The following is a 19,544-nucleotide window of genomic DNA, read 5'->3' on the forward strand; positions in this document are numbered from 1 at the left end:
TGACTTAGTTTTCCTTGGTAATTTTCCTACTAAGAAGGTTTAATGTTAAGAACGAATTTGGATGCAATAATTTATATAATATTAAGTTTAACTCGATTGAATTGAACCCCCAAAACATATTTTATTTATATTTAGTCTTGCCAGAGCATAAGATTACCTAGTGTGGATCTAACAGCTCAAGTACAATTGAACTCTTTGTGGCCATGCATTTAATTGCCGTTCGTCTTTCCTAGCCTTTTTTTTCCGCATAACTCGAAAGTGTACAAGCTAATGTGTAAAAAGTGCAAATCTAAAGTGTACAACGGAATTAATGAAATGCAAATCAAAATACGCAAATCCTGCTTTTGAATAAATAAAGAGTATTGTTTGTGATTAATCTTCATTGCCGAATGCTGGGAAATATTTTCTTAGAGGTACATATCTGACAAATGACATTTGTGAATACATTTGTGGGCTTAAATCGGTTTGCAACTAGTTTCATTAACATTCTTTTATGTTATTTAGGAACATGAAATTATTTTGACTGCCGAAAAGTTGTAAATGATATTTACACACAAAAAAAAAACTTGGTAAAATCAACTGTAATAATTGTCAAACAGGCCCCAACCAGTAAAATTGTCAATTCTACTAAGTAAATAGTCATTTCACAACAACAAAATACACACAATTAGCAAAGACACAAACCCGAAGCAAAAACAAAATACACGTAACAATTTTAATAGTTACGTAACTATCTTTGTTGGTCAATTTTACCAATCAAATTTTTTTGTGTGTACTAAAGTAGCTTAACTGCTTTTTACCAAGATAAAATTTGTAAATTAAACCAGGTTGGTCTACGTAGAAATAGTTGGGAATAAGAAGAGTTCAAAATCCTTCCAATTAGGACACCTTGGGAATCTTGTTATACCATATAATGTCTGAAGTAGGTAGTGTACCTAAAGCTCATCGGCTTTTGTCTTACCGAACTAATTAGTCAGTTGTTGAAATGCTGTAAGGTTCCGAAGTGCTTAGCTGGCCAGAAATTGGAAATGTTTTTAAATCTAAATCACACGCTTATTTTTAAATTTTAATCAACCTTAGTAATACAAGTTTATTAATTGTGGGCAATTTTCAACGGGAGTGAGTTAAAAATAGTTAATTCTTAAAACCTCAAAAGTAAAGCTTTTTTTAAAAACTGTTGAGAAATCAAGGGATATCAAATGATATTTCCCCACAACTGCTTGTCTGTGCATTGAATTGAAGAACGGTCAGTGGTATTTGTCAATCATGGTTTTCATTCAAGGGATTGGTGTTCGTGACCTTAGAGGCTCATCTAAAGAATTTTAAGACATGTCCGGCTGGCTGCTGCATTCCATATTTGAATGCAGCCAAAAAAGCATCGAGCCACACAGAAACACCCAGGCACACCCAACCAGGCTGGCATCTAACCACATAAACAGTTAGGTACAAGTGCCCCATGGGTCTGCCCGATGGCCATAAATGGTCTGGGCTTGTGCACAAATTTATAAGCCACTCACATTAAGGCGGCAAATATTTTTTATGGCGAACAGCGCACTGCATGCGAACCAGGCTCTAAGCAGCGGTGGCATCCGCAGGCGTTGTGGCACCTGCCCGCGCCACTTTCCTCGAGGCCCCCGCCTTCCACCCACCCAGAGCAATTAATGAAATTTGCACAGCGAATTTATTGACGCGACCGTTAGTGTCAACCAAAGGAATCGGATGGTGGGGGACCCATTTGTTTGGCCAGGAGATGTATGTAAAATTTTATGTATCAAATATAGTTATGATTTTATGATAGCCAGGCCCAGACTGCGGATTTTCCCTGGGTCTGGCCATTGCGTGTCTGTCACCTGAAGCTGCTGCTGCAATCTCCGCCAATCTCCCATCCCATTCCCCATCCCCTTCCCATTCCCGAACCCTTGTCCCGGCTAGCAGCTTAATGTCTACATTTGTTCTGGCCATTGCGTGTTCAGTGGCTGCCCTTTTTGCAATCTCAGCTAACTCGGTTACTCCTGCTCCTCCACGCCCGTTGCAACTGCAAGTCAGGCACTCCAGCTCCTTCAGCTTCTTCCACAGATTTAGCCTCGCCATCTCCAGCAGCTGCCGCTGCCATGGCGCATTAGAACAAATTGCTCTTGTTACGATAGGAAGGATGGACATGCCTTTTGCCTTGTTTGGACCGACGGACAGAATGCCTCTGCTGGTTAGAGATCAGGCACACTCGGACCGTTGGATATAAATGAAAACCTATTCAGTTGGTTGCAGGGGCACAATATTATTGTTTGCTAGTGGTCCAAGTGGTTATGTTTTTATAATTTGGAACTGATCCTGTATTATGACTTTACATCCCATAGTTCGCCACAACAATTAATACTTTTTAAAGAGAAACCTTTTTCTAAAATATGCCCTAGCATTCGAAGAGTATTTGGAATTCAGCAAACTTAAGGCACGTCTTGTTTATTTTCCAAGTAAAATGCGCCGCGAATTCGTGAAACAAATAGTCTAAGACGTAAGTACGCATGTTTCGCCTGTTGGCCAGGGATCGTTGGGGGCTTAGCCTCATCTGCATACCTGGATTTGACCGGGACAATGTTAATGATGAGAAAACAGAGAAGAAGCCTGCTTCGAGAGCCTCCGAGGACCAGGTTCCATTTCCGTTTTCCCTTTGGGCTCTGGACTGCAGCAAATTGATTTGACTTTGGCCTGGGTTTGGGCTTGGACTCCGATCATTTGTGTTAGCTCGTTTGGCATTATATAATGCATATATAATGCCTTTGTTGTCTGCGTCTAATTTGCAAATTTACGCTGCCATTGGGGTAATGTCATACCACTGCGAGGCCATGTCTTCACTATGAACCTAGGCCTAAGACCAGTTCAAGTTGAGTTGTTCACTGACATCTAATTTGAGCTGGAGACGGAGAACTGCCCAAGCAAATTGCAGTAGCCCACGCTATCTGGCCAAGGGCTTAAACTTTAAAGAGTAGAAATCCATAATTGCCTGGGAATGCCCATGTGAAAGAGCATTAGAAATAAACCAGTGCAGACGTATTTTGCGTTTATATTCATGGCTTTCTATGTTCCAGTATTTTAATAAATCATAATTAAACGTTATCAAATTAAAGCCCTACTATTTGTACAGTTTTCTAGGATTTTCTTTAATTTAATAAGTTACAAAACTGCTTACTTGCTAATTATAAAAATGTTTTTAATGCTGTCTCCAAATGTTAAGCTTCTGGTAGATATATTTCCCAGTAACCTTTATGTGGGCAGCCTTGACCACGGAGCTTTTGGACCTTTACCAAGTGGAGCCAAGTCATTGGGGTCGTTCAACTTCTGCTGGCCAGGGCGTTTAAGGAGGCAAAGTCAAAGTCAAGTCAAAAGTCATAAAAGATATGCAAGCCTGCGCAGTCTGACTGCCTTAACAAATGTACGAGATGGTTTTTTGTAGCTCTTGCTCTCGGTTTGGGTTTGGTATAGGCTTGGGTTCGGGAATGGGTATGGTATATGGGTACGGGTATGGGGATGTGCGTTGCTTTGGTAATCCTTTGCCATGTCTTCGCTGCCCTTATTGCAACAGCAACAGAAACAGCCAAACAGCATCAGGAACAACAATTACAAATGGACGACTTCTTTGTTCTGTCAGCAAGGCCTGCTGCAGTCCAACAGCCCAGAATCAGCATCAGCACCAGCACCAGCACCAGTTGGATCTCGAGCCCGAGTTAAGGCCAAAAGAGCTGCAGTCCGAGTTTTGCGGTAGCAGCCCAAAAGAGGGGGCGTCGTCAGAGTCGTCTCCATCTCCATCTATGCTGCCAGCAGCTGCTACGCATAAAGCATAAGCTCGGCATTGAAAGAAATAAGTATTGTGTAAGTGTTGTAATCGGCTTTTTAATGTAGAGAAAAAAATCAGAACATGAAATTATATGTAAATTCTTGATTAGCATGAAAAATGAATGCCATATACAACCTTTAGGTTCTTATCTTAATACGTCTTCAAAAGTAATATTTTAAAATTTGTTAAATTGCGTCGACTTCTTGAATACCTTTTACAATAACGGAGGCGTCTTTCCAGTACAGGGTTTCTTTTTATTTTTATATAACACAATAAATGATCATGGTATAGAATTTAAGATAGGTTTTCCGTTACTCATGGAGTTAAACTTTGAGATCCCGAAAGCTAAATGATATAAAGTTGGGATGTACAGAATCTGTACTACAGATGACATCGATTCCTGACGCCTCGTTATTTTTTATATTTTTACTGCTTGAACTGCAATATGCTAAACAATATGGCATATATTTCTCTCAGTGCTTACTGCGGATGCTGTTCTTTTGGGGCGTTATTGCCGGCCAAAACAAATATGAAGAGCTGCAGTCTGAGGCCGCGTCTCTGTTTCTGTCTAGGAGTCTGAGAAGTCAGAAATGTGCAACGTTATCATAACTAAGTGCATGTGGATGCGTGTGCTTGTGATTTTCCCGAAACGAAACGAAACCAAAAGAACGAAACCGTCTGCATATGCATAATTCATGCTATTGAACCTTCTGCGGTTATGACTGGACATGGACATGGGGCCCTGGACTTGAACCTACCCACGGAGATTGGGCGACGAGGGGAGCAGGGGCAGGAGTTGGGGACCTCAGCCAGGCAACTAGAAAAATTATAATTTCACAAGTCATAATAGGATTTGCAATTCAAATGCGAAAAGGCAACGCAGACACTGAAAGCGGACTCAAGTCGACTCGAGCTGGGTTTCTTTCAGTTTGTTGCTTTTGTTGTTGTTGTTGCCGTTTCCTTTTTTCGAAAATTTCGGTGGAAGGAGCGAACAACAATAAGAGGCTTCTCGGCCAGGGCCCAGACTTGTGGCCAAGGCTCTGGCCCTGGCCAATATGTCAAAAATATTAAGAGACATGGCCAGTGGGCCCGGGAATGGGATCGGGAATCGCGAATCGGCATAGGAATCGGTTTGGGTCTTGTGGTTTCGGCTTTGGGGATTGGGGATTGGCCTGGCTATCGGACGGGGATCATGCATAAATATGCAAACGATAAGAGCTCTCCTCTATAAAGTTGTAAAATTGACAAGCGTTGCAATGCCAAACTCTCAAATAAAGCAATAAAATGCGCTAAAACATCGGCGGCCAGGGATCGCAACTCCAGACCGCTCGGTAGCCATGGACCAAATGCAAAATTAGAAATGAAAGCCAGCGGGTTGCAACAACAGCTTCCTCTTCTCCGAGTCCTCCTCCACCTCCTCGCCTACTGGCGCAGAATTTATGCCGTTCTGGCTGAGTTTTCGCGGGGGGATCGGGTAGATCCTATGGAGAGATGAGCACGGAAGCATCATCGTTTGTCACTGGCGCATGCAAAGGCTCAATTCATGATTCTGCATCGACATCGAGGAGGAAGTGCGCCTCGAGTGACAGCAGGCAGCGCATAAAGATAACAAATAGTATTGCAGTGGGTTGCATCGTAATCATGTCAAGCTGCCAATACCGGCAGCCCCAGAAGGGAAGCCCACAACTTACGACTCACTTAGGGCTTCCGACTTTATGCGAAGTCGAACCCAAAGCTTGTTCCCAGGAAATTCAAAGAGATATGCATACTCGATATAAGTTTGGAGGAAGAGTTTTTGGAATTCGGGATACGCCTTTCGGAGGGTCGCAAAACAAAAGACTTAGGCAGCGAACTTGACAGTTTTTCCAGCTAAGTACGCCAGCGGAGCGGCCAGATTTAATTAGGGATTAGGCTCTGGCCGTGCTCAGCTGCGGCGTCATAAATATTTAATGATATTGTCAGCTCCGCGACCATACATATGGCCCTGATCTTGGCTTCGGACCGGGATTATTCCCCCTGCGTTGGCTTTGGCTTCAATTTAAATCAAATGTGCGCAACGATGCCGTCGTCGCCACGAGGCTCGCTTTTGGTTTTGGTTTGGGTTTGGGTTATGGCTCGGCTCGACTGGCCCTGGCCTTTTATTTTTAGCATATAGTAAGCATATGATCGACACTCGCACTCGCACTCGCCTGAGTGTGTGCTTGTGCTATTTTTAGTGGTGCATTTAAGTGGCGACCGCATTCGGCCGGGCCACGGCCTGAACTCTCTAGCAAAATGTGTCCCGCTGTGAATTATGTGCCTACATAAATTACCCGGCCAGGAATTAATCATGTTTTATGCAGGACTGCGGCACAGCCTGGCTAGAACCACAGCAGCGACGGCCTGGCCTGTTTTATTTTTTGTTTCGTTGCCTGCCCATTAGGTTCAGTTTTCTGGCCCGGTCCGGTGTGGATCTGGCTGAATCTGAATCTGGGTTCGGGTGCCTTCAGGGGCACTTGGAGTCGCTCCGAATTTTTGTCTCTGCCCCGGGGATTGGAGTTGAAATAGCACAGGACGCTGTTTTGGCGCCTGGCCCATGTCACAGTATGACCAAGGTAATTGGAAGAAGCACTCAAATGTCCATGTCGTAAATGAGATTAATTTTAGTTCTTGGTCTTGAGTGGTTGGGGTGTTAGTACCAAGTGCTTACATTTTTCGAAATTCGTAAATTAGATATCACAGTAATTAGAACCTCTTGTTACTTTAGCATATCTTAACAGTTATAAGAAGTATAATATCATTTTTTTTAATGTTTTTTAATCAATTTTCCATAACATATTTAAGTTAATCAATTGTAGTAATGTTTAGCCAAACAAGGATTTATCTATCGGCGATAGATAAATAAATACGTAATGCTGAAAGTGTTTATGTCAAGCTTGTTTATTCCTTAAATATAAAAAAAATATTAGAAATAGAAGTTGCATTAGTTTAGCTTCTACAAAGTTTATGTTTTATTTATTATAAAGCTTTATAAAATCCATAAAATGTTCTCAAGGTAATTAAATGTATGAAGAACATTTTATATCCGTGTCATATTTCATTTAACCCCTTCTTCCCGAATCATCAATTTTTACACCTTTTAATCCCATCTTCCCAGCGCATCGAGATTTTACTTTCGGCTCAAATTCGGCTGTTAGATATTCCTAGGACATCCCCGCTCAAGAGTCAACCTCGTTGTCCACACCAAAGATGCTCCCAAACTTAAACCGCCTCTGAAGCTTTAGTGTCGTTGTTCATGGCGAATCGGTGGTAGTGGCTGCTGCGCTGGATCCTGCTGGGGCTGGTGTAGTTATTGTTGTTAGCATGTACCCCACTATAATTGATACGTGCTGCACTTGCGCGCAAAGACAAAATCTGCCCGCTGGCTATTTGCTTTGGCCCAGCGTGTGGGAACGGGGGAATCACAGATCGAGGTGGAGTGTTCATCCTGGCCGCCGAGGCAACACGAGTGGGGCGTGGCAGCAGCAGGAGAGGATGCCATGGGGGGAAGTTGGGCAGTTGGGTCGCCGCCCCGTTTGGCGTCTGCAGTTGGATTGCATTAAATGTCAAGGAAATCGCATGTCCACCCTCGTCTGCCGGCTGTCCTTGCGTCTGGGCCCGGGCAATTTTATAGCAGTCCGGGCACTGGAGGGTTGGCAATGGAAGGATTCTCCTGGGCCACCGCCCCACTTGTAAGGCATTTTATAATTTAATTTTCATATGTGGCAGCGCCGAGTGTCGGGGCCCGGTTCGTTTATCTTCCCACTCCAAGTGGGTGTTGCTATCGATTATTATCGATTATTCTGCAGGCCTGGCCTGGCAACCATAAATCAGCGCACCCCACCGCCCTGCTGGGCTTTCATCAGCTCATTTATCACTTGGGCAAACAGCACAGGGCACAGCTGCAGGAAAAAGTGGCAAGCGAGGATAAAAACAAAAGACTCAGGCAACGAACTAAGTGCAGTCGCCCTCTAATGTCAACGCTGGGATTTCCTACTCATCCTACTCGAGGCAAAAGAAGTCGCAGCTACCAGCAACAAAAGTGATAATTAATGTGTAAGCCGATCTCCCCGCTCCCCAGTCCCCGGACCCGTGAAAAATTGTCATCGGCCGGGGATCGAGGCGCTGGAGCTCCACATGCTAACCAAGGTGCTGACACTAAGCACTTGTCACCCAGTCCGCAGCAAGAGCCAGAAGCCCGATGCTACATATGCATGCCAGCGATGCCAAGTGATTTCGCGAAAGAAAAGTTGGAGAAATTAATGTGCCATTCGATCACACTATCTTACACCCATACTCTGTTAGTCGAGTTTTTACTTAAATAAATCGGATAGCGGCCATTTAATGTGCTTATTAAATTTTTATTAGTATGTTAACCCCTTTCTGCCCAACTGAAGAGAAAGGAAAAGTTTTTGTCCGTATAAAATTAAGTCACACTTAATAATTTAAGAGGTCTAAAATTGAGGTGTGAAAAAATGGCTTTGATATTTAGTTAGGCCTCACTACCTTAAAAGAGTCTATTTAAACGATTTAAAAAATATGCTTGTGATTTATAAATTGGTAAAAAACCATGTGCGGATCCACGGGGGGTAATATATATCACCCCCACTCGGGTGAAAAATTGAAGAAATTTTGGTTTTCAAAAAATATACAACAAAAAAAATTGCTCTGATATCCCCCCACAGCACAATCCTAGATCCGCCAATGGTAAAAACAAATTATGAAAATCTTTTCTATCAAGAACATAATGTTGGACCCGAGAAAGCTTGTCCTATAGCAAGTTTCAATGACAATTAAGGATTTATTGGCTTTATCTCAGAAAAGATAAATTATTCACGCTACAATAATTTAACATTATACTTTATTTACATTTTATTTTTTTAATTTTTCACTTTGAATGCCTTTTGATAATTTTAAAACTACAATTATAAACGAGTTACGATCCACTTACCCCAAAGAATAATGGTCTAACCCCCAATCAACCGTTTTATTATATTGAAAACATATAAATTGGTATTACTAAGACATTCTACAACACAGATAAGCTAAAATCAATAGCAATAGCCATACATTAAAATGATTTTGCGCTGTAAACTTGAAGTGATTCAGTGCCAGTGACCGCGGAGCATTCACAGTGATCCAGAGGAGTGCTCATCCACAGCTCGGCATGCGTGTGTCTCTGCCGACTTCCTTCCTCCCCGCCGGTGTCCAATCCCGGGACATGTCCTCCACTGCAGCTGGACAAATTGCAGTTGTCGTCGTTGCCGTTTTGTGGAGGCTGCCTCCTTTTTTCGTGCACATGTGTGCAGATATATAAAAAGGCTTTTCGAACCCCGAGTCGTTGTTATGTGCGTAGTTATGCAAACAGTGGCCAGCCAGAACAAGTTGTGGCTGCTGTTGGCTGTCGTAATTAAAGGTCAACATTTGTGCAAGTTGTCAATGGCATGACCATGCAAGGGGTGGATCCCAAATGGAGGAACCTGAGACCCGAGAGGGTCTGAGAACCAGGACCACATAAATAATTCCCGCAAATGAGATGTCCCAAGTGGGGGGGGCTGACCGGAGCTAAAAGCCCTCGGCACGTAAAGGAAGAGGATCATAAAACTTAATTGGTTTTTTCTCTTCTTAGAGTTACACTTTACCTTACCCAGAGAAAACCGTCTTGCCTTATGTTGCCTTTATGAAAGCATTCTAAAAGTTATGGTTGAATTTGTCAGATTTTTAATTTGTTACTGTAGTTGGGAAAAAATATAAGAAATGGAAATCTCCCGCTTCCAGGTGAACTTTCCGTACAGATCCGCATTCGAAGATATCCGATCGAGAGGAAGTGTTTATCGCCAGGCAGACTTTTACCTGGGTTTTGTCTTCGGGCTTCGGCTCATTTGCAATTTGGACAAATGCAAAAATTTTCCAAAGATGATTGCTGCTGCCGTTGGAGTTGCAGCCTTCGATGCTGCTGGAAAATTTCACTTTTCTTTTATGCTTTTAGTGTTCAGCTCGGCACTCTGCCTTGCACTTTACATTATTACTATTGTTATTCAACCCAAAATATTTTTAACGAAACTGCCCGAGTTGCTGCTCCATTGCTTGCACAAATTGCAGTCTATTCTGCGGCAAGTGCAAGCTCGCGAAAATAAAGACTACCATTTTGCCAATTTACACTGGGAGAATAAGCCCTTTCATCGCCGGGGCATTATAAATTATCTGGTTAATTTTTAATTGAAGTAGATTCTGCCATTAAAAAGTACATCCCTAAATATCAAAGCGATTTTTTTTAAAATTCTTAGCTAAAATATTCATAATTATATTAGGCTAAGTTCGATCAGTTCTTATATAACTGTGGTAATTCCGATAACCCCTTTTAAGGGGAAATAAAATTATAATAAATAAAATATAAAATAAATATAATCTAAAAAAATATATTTAAATTCCAATTGAGTTTAGTCACAGAGCTTGTTGATAGTAGTTTTAGTTACAGTTGGTAATACGTTATTTTTACAAAACATTTGCTTTCCTACACCTAGTTCCAGTGCTTTCCGCCCTTATAATTACCACCGCTTGTTGCTCAGTGTACTCTCATTGCCCCGTCATGCTTTCTTTGCTTTTTCTCCAAGCAATGTTCATTGTGCGATATTTGATGATGTTGTTGCTGCGCTTTTTCCCTGCGCTAATTACGGACAGAGGGGCTTTTTTGTGATTTATTGCAAAGTGCAGCAACGAACGCCAAGGAGGAGGTAGTTGCAGTTGCTGTTGTTGCTCCCATGAAGCGTGGCACGTGTTGCGTTTAATGTGCAGTTTCTATTACTCTCGCCGGGCTGCGGCAATTGAAAGTGAAACTCAATTTTATGAGGCAGATAGACAACTCATCTGGGAAGAAGACCGCAGAAAACGGGGGTATCGGAGCCCCGAAGCCAATCCCCGCACAGACTGCGGCTGGCCAACAACTTGCACTTTTGGCTGATAATTGACCTCATTTAAGATGTGGCTGCAGCGATAAGGCTGATAGGAATTAAAAGCGGCATTCACTAATTTAGCCGGACTCCCGGCCGAAGGATGGGTCTATGCCTCCATGGAGACGGAGAGCCCCAGCCTGACTATGATTCTTATCGATCGGCCCTTAGGACTAGACCAAAAGAGAAGTTGACTTCGGATATAGCTGCTGCCGATGCTGCTGCTTCTGCTCTTGGCCATTGGCTGTTGCCGGTTGCCAATTTCCAATCGCGGCCAGCAATCGCGCCACGCTAACGAGACGACGACAACAACGTGCTGCAGGCACTGCCAGCGAGGGGAGATACAGAAATTTGAACTACCCATCATCGAATAATGCAAATAATATAAAAATATTATATTTTCTATTACTTGACTTGGTATCAGTAATCGCGACTTGACTTATCTATCTATCCGTTCGATTGAAGTTCAAGATTTAATAAACTATCCATCATATTTCCGCCACAGGAAATCGTAAAGAATAACCCATTCAAATGTTTACACACATAACAACCAGCAAACGCATTTAACTATTATTTTTAATACACGGTGCTCGATGAGTGAAGATAAATCTCGGGAACTGCAAGAGTCAGATATAGGACAACTCTTTGCACTTTTGAGATGGCCAAGCACATGGCTGTAATGTAGAGCAAAAGAGATTTCATGGCTACATGTTCCTGTCTTAAAAAAGAAACATTTATTACGACATATATTAAATTTTCTGGCCACCAAATCGAACTAGTAGAAAGTTCGACCGCGTTTCAGAAGCGTACAACCGTATTGGGTCATGAGACCAACTACTGCACAGGCATATAATCCTTTTTAATTGCTCTTAATAAAGATGTGACCATGGGGAGGACTCTTTGACCCACCCACGTCCATGGGGCGAATCAGGAACGCAAACTGAACCTGAGACGCGCCTTGCAGTGGTTGCCGCTGCATAAGCATCTGTAACTTTTCGCGCTTATCTAAGCCATAAATCTCCGATGGCGGTAGGCAAGTCCAAAAAGCTCCTAGTCCACAGCCAAAGCCAAAGCCAAGTCCAAGTCCAAGTCCAAGAGCAAGTCAAGTACGAGTCGAAGTCGTGCGGGCGTTGGCTCTGGCAATCGGCCTCGTCTTTTTGGCCCTGGCCACTTGATGGCAAGTGACTAAGTTCGAGACTGGCGAACTGAAACCGAGACTGACTGGCAATCATGGCGATGCGCGATGCGCGATCCTCGATCCCAGATTCGAAGATTCCCAGCTCCCGATTCCCGATGCTCCATCATCGTCCGCCGTCTCTAATGGGCTAACGTCACACTTCTTATCTAACAATAAGCCTCGGCTCAGTGGAAAGACCGCCAGTAATAAATGCGACCCACATACGCGACCAGTTGCCCTGGCCAAAAATAAACAGAAAAGCAGCAGCACCATTCTTTTGCATTGCCCTGCCCTGGCCTGGCCCCAAATCTTGGCAATCCGACGGAGGCGGTGGTGGAGGTGGGGGGAGGCCAAAGACCAAAGACCAAAGAACGCAGACGGGATTTCCAGTGGCTCAGTGGCAATAAATTTCAATTTGCTGGCTGCTCGCAGCCAGCTGAACTCCAACTCCAGTTCCAACACAGCCCCGCTCAAAACTGCAGGCCAAGAGTTGCCTGGCAACAATGCAATGCGGAGGTAAAATGATAAAAATTCGATTACATTCAGGTGTGAAACTCACATGTACTGCAGCGATTTACTTGTTTTTGTACTCTACAATCTGGTAATTGAGTCCCTGGGCTAGAGGTGCAGAGATAGATTTCGATCTGGCATAATAAATATTTCCGTTGCAAATTCGGTGTGTGGAATCATTTCAAGTAGGTGACTAGGCTCAGGATTATTCAAAGGAAAGTAGTTTCGTTATCTTCTGGTTCCTAGCACTTAAACTACATATACATTTTACGACTTTACACCTCATTACTATTTTAAATAAAAATCTCTCAGCGCGGAAAACCTCGAGCTCACCATTTTCCGAAGTAGCTCATGGCTGGATTGGCTTACATTTCGCTGAATTTCTTCCGTTTTTTCTTGGCCCAAGACTGTGCCAATTGCCAGCTCGGAGCTGAGGCTAAAGTCCCGGGCTAAGCCAGGCTGGGAGCCACAGCTCTTTTGCCATCCTTATTCTACTGCTGGATTCTTAACAACTTTGGTCTAAGGCCCTTGTTGGTCATTAATCATGCACTGTGAACGACAAGCGTATAAGTTACTAGCCGATTGGCCCCAAAAAAGGCCATCGGAATTGGGCTCAGCGAGGGCCTAGAGCCACGAGGACAAGGAATGGCTTGGAAGAAAGCCTTCGCCCGGGCCTTCGTCTAATTGGATGCAGATGGGCATAACGGACCCGACCCCAAAGACCCGAACAAGAGATGCGGACAACGGCAAGTTTGGGTGATTCTGCGCGATTCTCGCTGTGATTGGCTGTAAGGCGATTGTTGATGGTTATGATCAGCTTCAGTAGCCAAGGCGTTGTTGTTCAGTTCTTTGTCCTGATACTGCTGTACACTGCTGGGACCTCTATAAAAGGTGCTGGCAAAAGAAATACTCCACGGCTAGGTGAAGATTTTTTAACCAAATTACAAAACGTAAAACAAAATGTGTCCCTTTTTTATCGGTGTTAGCATTGGACATTACCTTTTATGTTCTGGCTATCCGGTTTTAGCTCAATTTTAAGTAGTAACATAACTTTCCTAAGCTTTGTTGTAAAAGCCAAAAAAGACAGGCCAGATGACACAATTTTCAAGCATTGTGACGGATATTTTAGAAATATTAAATTGTTAGTAGTCGCTTACCTTTCTAAATATATTTTAAAATTCATATATAACCCGCTTAATAAATTTCACTAATAAGTTACAATTCGATTTCGCTTTTTCCAAAAACATTCTGCAATCCCGCATACCTGCGGAAAGTTGGCCACGATTGCGCTTCGGTGGTTTTGGGATATTTAATGCTGATTTTGAGCTGGCTTGGCATGCGATGGATTTGTGTCATAATTGAATTGCTCTGCTTGGAGATTGGCACGCGATCTTCACCGCCGAAGTGGCGGAGTAATTAAAACTGGTTTTCACTTTTCGCCTGAAGGAAATCGCTTGCATCGCAATGCAGAAGAGTGGAAAACTAATTTGGCCGCGGCGCGCTCAGCTTCATTTTCCAGGCAGATGGAAACCCTTTCTGGCATACGTTGGCCGAGGAATGTTCCTTCGGGGCAACACCCACAATGGCCGGCAAAAGCCGTCAACAGCCATTAGCACTTTGGCACATAATTGATACGTGGCTGGACCATAAAGCAAAATGCATAGACATCTACCTCGACAGACACGGGCCCACAGACTCAACTCGCCGCACACAAAATGACGTTGTAGGAAAAGCGAGTAAAAAGGAATTCCTGGCGTCGCGTCGTTTCCCGCCATGTTCTTCAGATTTTCCCGCACAACACCTTCGGGGGCGTTGTGCCATATGACACCATCACCATACCAAAAGAACCCACTCCACACCACAGCACACGGCTCTTCACACAGAATCTGACGAACCAGAAGGGCAGTCTTTGGGCTGGAGTCTGGGACGGGCTCGTTCTTTTCGGTTCCGTTCCGTTCCGGAACGTAACTAACAATTTATTTAATACGCTGTACGTGCGCTTTAATAAAAGGCTCAATCAATCTGGGAACCTAAGAACCAACCCAAAGACGTCTTTCCGCCCGAAATGTGACCGAATTGGGTGTGCACTTATCGACATTGATATTATTTAATATTTTATACTATTCATCTTGATGCTTAAAGAAAAAAAAGACATCATTGACTTTACAAGCTGTTTTTATTAGGAAAAGATAATTTCATTAAGAATTTAGTTATTAAGCTTATTAGATTAAATTTGTTCATAGATTTTAATTGGCCTAATATCAAAAGGATCAGTAAAATAAGATATGATTACCAAAGTTTTTTATCTTTTTCTATATCCGCTATATTATTTTGCAGATTTTGTGTTGGCTTATGATTAAAGAACCGTAAAAATATAAATATTAAACAAACACTGTTTGCTTTAAATATTAAACCCGGCAATGGTTAGCATTCTTCTCCACAAAGCTAAAGTCCACTGCTGGCTTTCAGAACCGAATCGAAGCGACCCGAACTGAACCTCTTTGAAGTGTGCATACAAAGTCTCAAGTGCTCAGGGCCTCCAGAATGAGGCCCGACTGTCCGGAGTGACAGATACATAGACAACGGCTGCGGCAGTCTTGAGAATGACGCCTGACGACTATGTCGATGCCGATCCTTTTGGCGCTGCTGCAGACAGCGTGTCGAATGGTCTTTTCCTTCGGTAAGGGGAAGGTGAAGCGGAAAAGGGTACCGAGAGGGCTCTCGCTAATGAAGCTATAAAGATATGTATTATTCCATAAATTTAACAAAGCCTGCCTTTGACACCCACACACGGAGTACGAGAGTACGAGAGTGGGAGAGCTGGAGGGACCTTAACTCTAGTCTCAGGTCTCCAAGGGCTGACGTCCCGATAATCTGGCCCAAGTTTATGCATTTGACGACGGGAAATGCATTTAATTTTAACCACAATTAGCCACGCAAAAGGGCGAATGTGAATTATAGGAAGGTGCGATCGGAGGGCGTTCCCCGTGGAGATTATGGCCAAGAAGAGTTCTTTTCCTTATTGCTGCCCCCCGGCCATCGCCCGGCACCGGCTGTCTCTCAAACGCCTAACAAGGTGTCAATATCTTAAAAATTTTATCTTTCTGCACATAAAACTCAAGCGGATCATAGTAAATCAGCCTTTGGTCAGGCAGACGACTGCGGTGCCCGCTCTTAGAGTCAAGTTAGCCACCATCTAGAGGCCTTTATGCCTTTCTTGCCCAGTCCCGACCGATCCAAGCCCAAGTTCGCGATCGCGGCTGACCCCTCCGCACCCCACAGCACAATGGACTGCCCAGTTCCCCCTGATTCCTCCTGATTCCTGACCAATGGGGCGAGCTATGTGCCTTTTATACGCCGGATTTACGAGCAAGCTCTCCACGTCGTCATCGCCGTCGGAGCGTCGTGGCCAAAGAAATATTCGATGGCCAGGCAACGATTAAAACGGACGCTTCACGCATGCGCGCTCACACACAACGGCAGCCCGGGCAACACTCTCGTACTAACGCTGATACTTGCACTTACATTTATATGCATTCTGCATAATGGACCTAAACATATAGGGGGAAGCACAGCGGAGGACATCGCCTTAGGATTAGCCATTGAAATTGATTCCTCACCTCACTCAGCAACAACGATCGGCAGGGTCCCATTAGGCGAGCATAGGAAATAGTTCTGCCCGTCCTCTGCCGCACACTTAATGAGTATCAATGAGCTACCCCGTGCTAATAACTCACACAAGTATAAAACAAAATGCCATTATATCGTGTTCCTCTAAAACCCTAAGAAATTGAAACATTTTGTTATTAATATCCTTCCGAATTTGTTGACGTTAGTGTGGGGCTTTAACAATAAGATATTTACATATGAAGTTTCTTAAAATAGTAATATTATTTTACTTCCACATTATGACTTTATGAGATGACTATGAAGTTGGGAAACTATTTAAATAGTTTTCTGCCCATTTCAACTATTTTTACTGTTTTTAAGTCGAACAAGAGAGAACGCTATAGTCGGGTTGCTGTCCCGACTATCTAATACCCGTCACTCAGCTAAAGGGAGTGCGAACGCTGTACTCCGGTTGGTGTCCCGACTAATAATCGTAACTCAGCTAAAGGGAGTGCGAGGGAGATAGATATATAATTTTTGATTGCGTATAACTTTTTAATGAATGGTCCGATTTGAAAAATGTCTTCTACATTTCGATAGGTATACATATACACAACAAAATTGCATTTATACTTCTCGGAAATCTTTAAATATGTGGGCGCAGGACCCATTTTAAAATCGTTAGTGGGCGATTGTGGGCGTTAGAGGGGGCGTGGCGCTCGGCTAAAATAAACTTGCGCTGCGTAGGAAGCCAAAGAATATGTGTGGGAAATCTCAACCTTCTAGCTTTTGTAGTTTCTGAGATCTCAGCGTTCATACAGACGGACAGACGGACATGGCTAGATCGACTCGGCTAGTGCCCCTGATCAAGAATATATATACTTTATGGGGTCGGAAACGCTTCCTTCTAGCTGTTACATACTTTTGCACGAATCTAATATACCCTTTTACTCTACGAGTAACGGGTATAAAAATGTCAGGTACTGACTCCCTGTTCACAAAATATATTCCATATAAATTTGGGTTTAACGCGTCACATTTAGGTTGGTTTGGTTTTTAACCCATAAGAAGAATGAAAATATAACATACTGCAGCACATTACGAATAAGATATTAAGAGGGCCGCATCCGCTGTATCTAAATATGTGCGCAGCACTGTGAGTTGTAAAAGAGCGAACTCCTCTGTTGAGCAATGTTCACTGGCAGCATTTGCAACACCAGCAACAGCCAAAGCCAGAGCGGCATCCCAGCATCGTCAAGAGCATCGGAGGGGTCGGGATCGCTTTTGGGATCGGATGGGATCGGGGGACTTTGGGGGCGCAAGCATGGGGGATTCGGATTGGGGCGCATCATCATGTGCGCATTGCACGCACGTGATTAAAGCGCAGCCCCGTCGCGAAGGAGGGGAACTGGTATGGGGGGATGGGGAGGAGGACGAGGGACTGGCCAAGAGCCCGCTTATAAATCAGAATTCGCTCTTTTGGGGACGACAATGAACTCGGCTCGAATGGTGGCGAAAAAAGGGAGGGAAAGGGTGACGAGCCGCACTACATATTGATAAATAAATAAGATCGCCAAGAGGCTTTGTCTCTGGATATTCGGTATCCGAGTCCTGCTCACTCCGATGGGTGTAGGTTCAATGCACTTGACCAACTGGTTTCAATTTAAATTTCAAAATGCATCCCCGAAGATTTACGTTCAACATTGTTCGTTTGGTCCACAGAAATACTCAAATCGAAATGCCCGAAAATTAATTGGCCCCATAGAATTATGATCGGGAACATTCGCAAATCGTCGGCGGTTTGACACTTGACCCAGACGGCGCCGTCTTGTCTTGTGGCAAATAAATTAAGGCGCTTAAAATAGAGCCGCAAGCAACGGTCCGGCTCGATTATCCGACACATTTCGTTACTCAAGCCAACTGTCGGCACTTCTTTAGGTTCTAATCCGAGTCCAGGGTCCCGGTTCCAGATCCGAGGCCCAGGTCTTAGGCCAGACATTCAAATCACCCGGAATCAATCAACTTCGGCCAGGATTCGGAGTCTTGGCGCCGTCGCTTTATTCGGCCACAGTAATATTAGCCCATCCGACCGATGAGGTCAGAGCCAGTTCGGTTAGTTCTCCTTACGAAAATCGTGAAAATCTTCTAGGCCCAGCGAAAAGGCAAGCAGTCAAATTTGAATAATTTTTACCCATAAAGAAAGTTGATACACAGGTCGAGTAATGAGAGCGCTACAGCCAATAGAAAATATTACTAAGCAATGTCAAGATCTGTAGGATATACAATTTTTAACAATTTCTTTAAGATTGAAATAATTAAATATAATAAATTAAAAAATAATAATATTTTCAACAAACATTGAAATAACAACAAGATTGAAATAATTAAAGATAATAAATTAAAAAATAATACTAATTTTAACAAACATAAAAAAATAATTTTAATGATAATTCTATCAGGTCTATTAAAAAGAATTCAGGAATAGTTTTCTACCATTTCTAAGCTTGGATTAACAAGAATACATGGCTTAGTCACCAGCTACCAAAACTATTGGTCCAACAGTCAAGTTCTCAAGATTAAAACTGGGTTAAGTGAAATGGACCAACTTTTTGCCCAAGGTGTGGCCAATTGACTTTTGGCCTGCGCACGAGCCACAGGGTTGCCTTGATCTTGTGCTCAGTCAGGGGTTATTAACGCAATGTGTCTCGGGTATGTCGTGAAACCCAATCCGGCGGTCGGGAGAAAGGCGAAACGTAATATTAGAATGCCTTTTAATTAGCTAAGATTGCTCTAAGCCCGCAGGATTACATAAAGCACTGTTACCAGGGGGAACTAGCAGCTTGGCAAGGCCAACAGGCAACAGGCAGCTTTAATTAAACCGATAATGGGGATGGACAACGAAGGCATGCCGAATAATCGCCAGCTTAGCTAAAACAGGGATTAGGCACAACGTGAGCAGAATTTAATTTCCCAGCGACAAGTTCTAATTGAAAAGTTCACAAATTGCGCTGCATCATCATCCCTGCTCGATTCGTATTAAGAAATCCGCCTGAAAGTCTCACTCAGATTAAATCTACAAGGCGAACAGGTACAGCGAAGCAGGTACGAATGTACGTAAGTACGTATCGCTCAAGATCATGATCACAGCAGAAGCCGGAGCTTGAGTTATGGTCGGTTATGGCGGATCACAAATTTGACTACGCGCTCATTTATGCGAAATGTTCTTTCCGACTCTGTTTTCGGGGCATGCCGAAAGGTTATTTACCCGCCTCCATGTCAATACAGAGCGGCCGGACCCCGCAGATCGTCACTAACGATACCGTAAGTTGGCCAGTCGGGGGGCGGTGGGAAGTTGGCCTGAAGTTGGTCTGCGATTCAATGGGGGGTTCAAAGGGGGCTCAGTTACCGTCGACACGATCTACATAACATTTGTTGCGGCTAATGGCTGCGC

This window comes from Drosophila takahashii, chromosome 3L (assembly GCF_030179915.1).
Source record: "Drosophila takahashii strain IR98-3 E-12201 chromosome 3L, DtakHiC1v2, whole genome shotgun sequence".
NCBI lineage: Eukaryota > Metazoa > Arthropoda > Insecta > Diptera > Drosophilidae > Drosophila > Drosophila takahashii.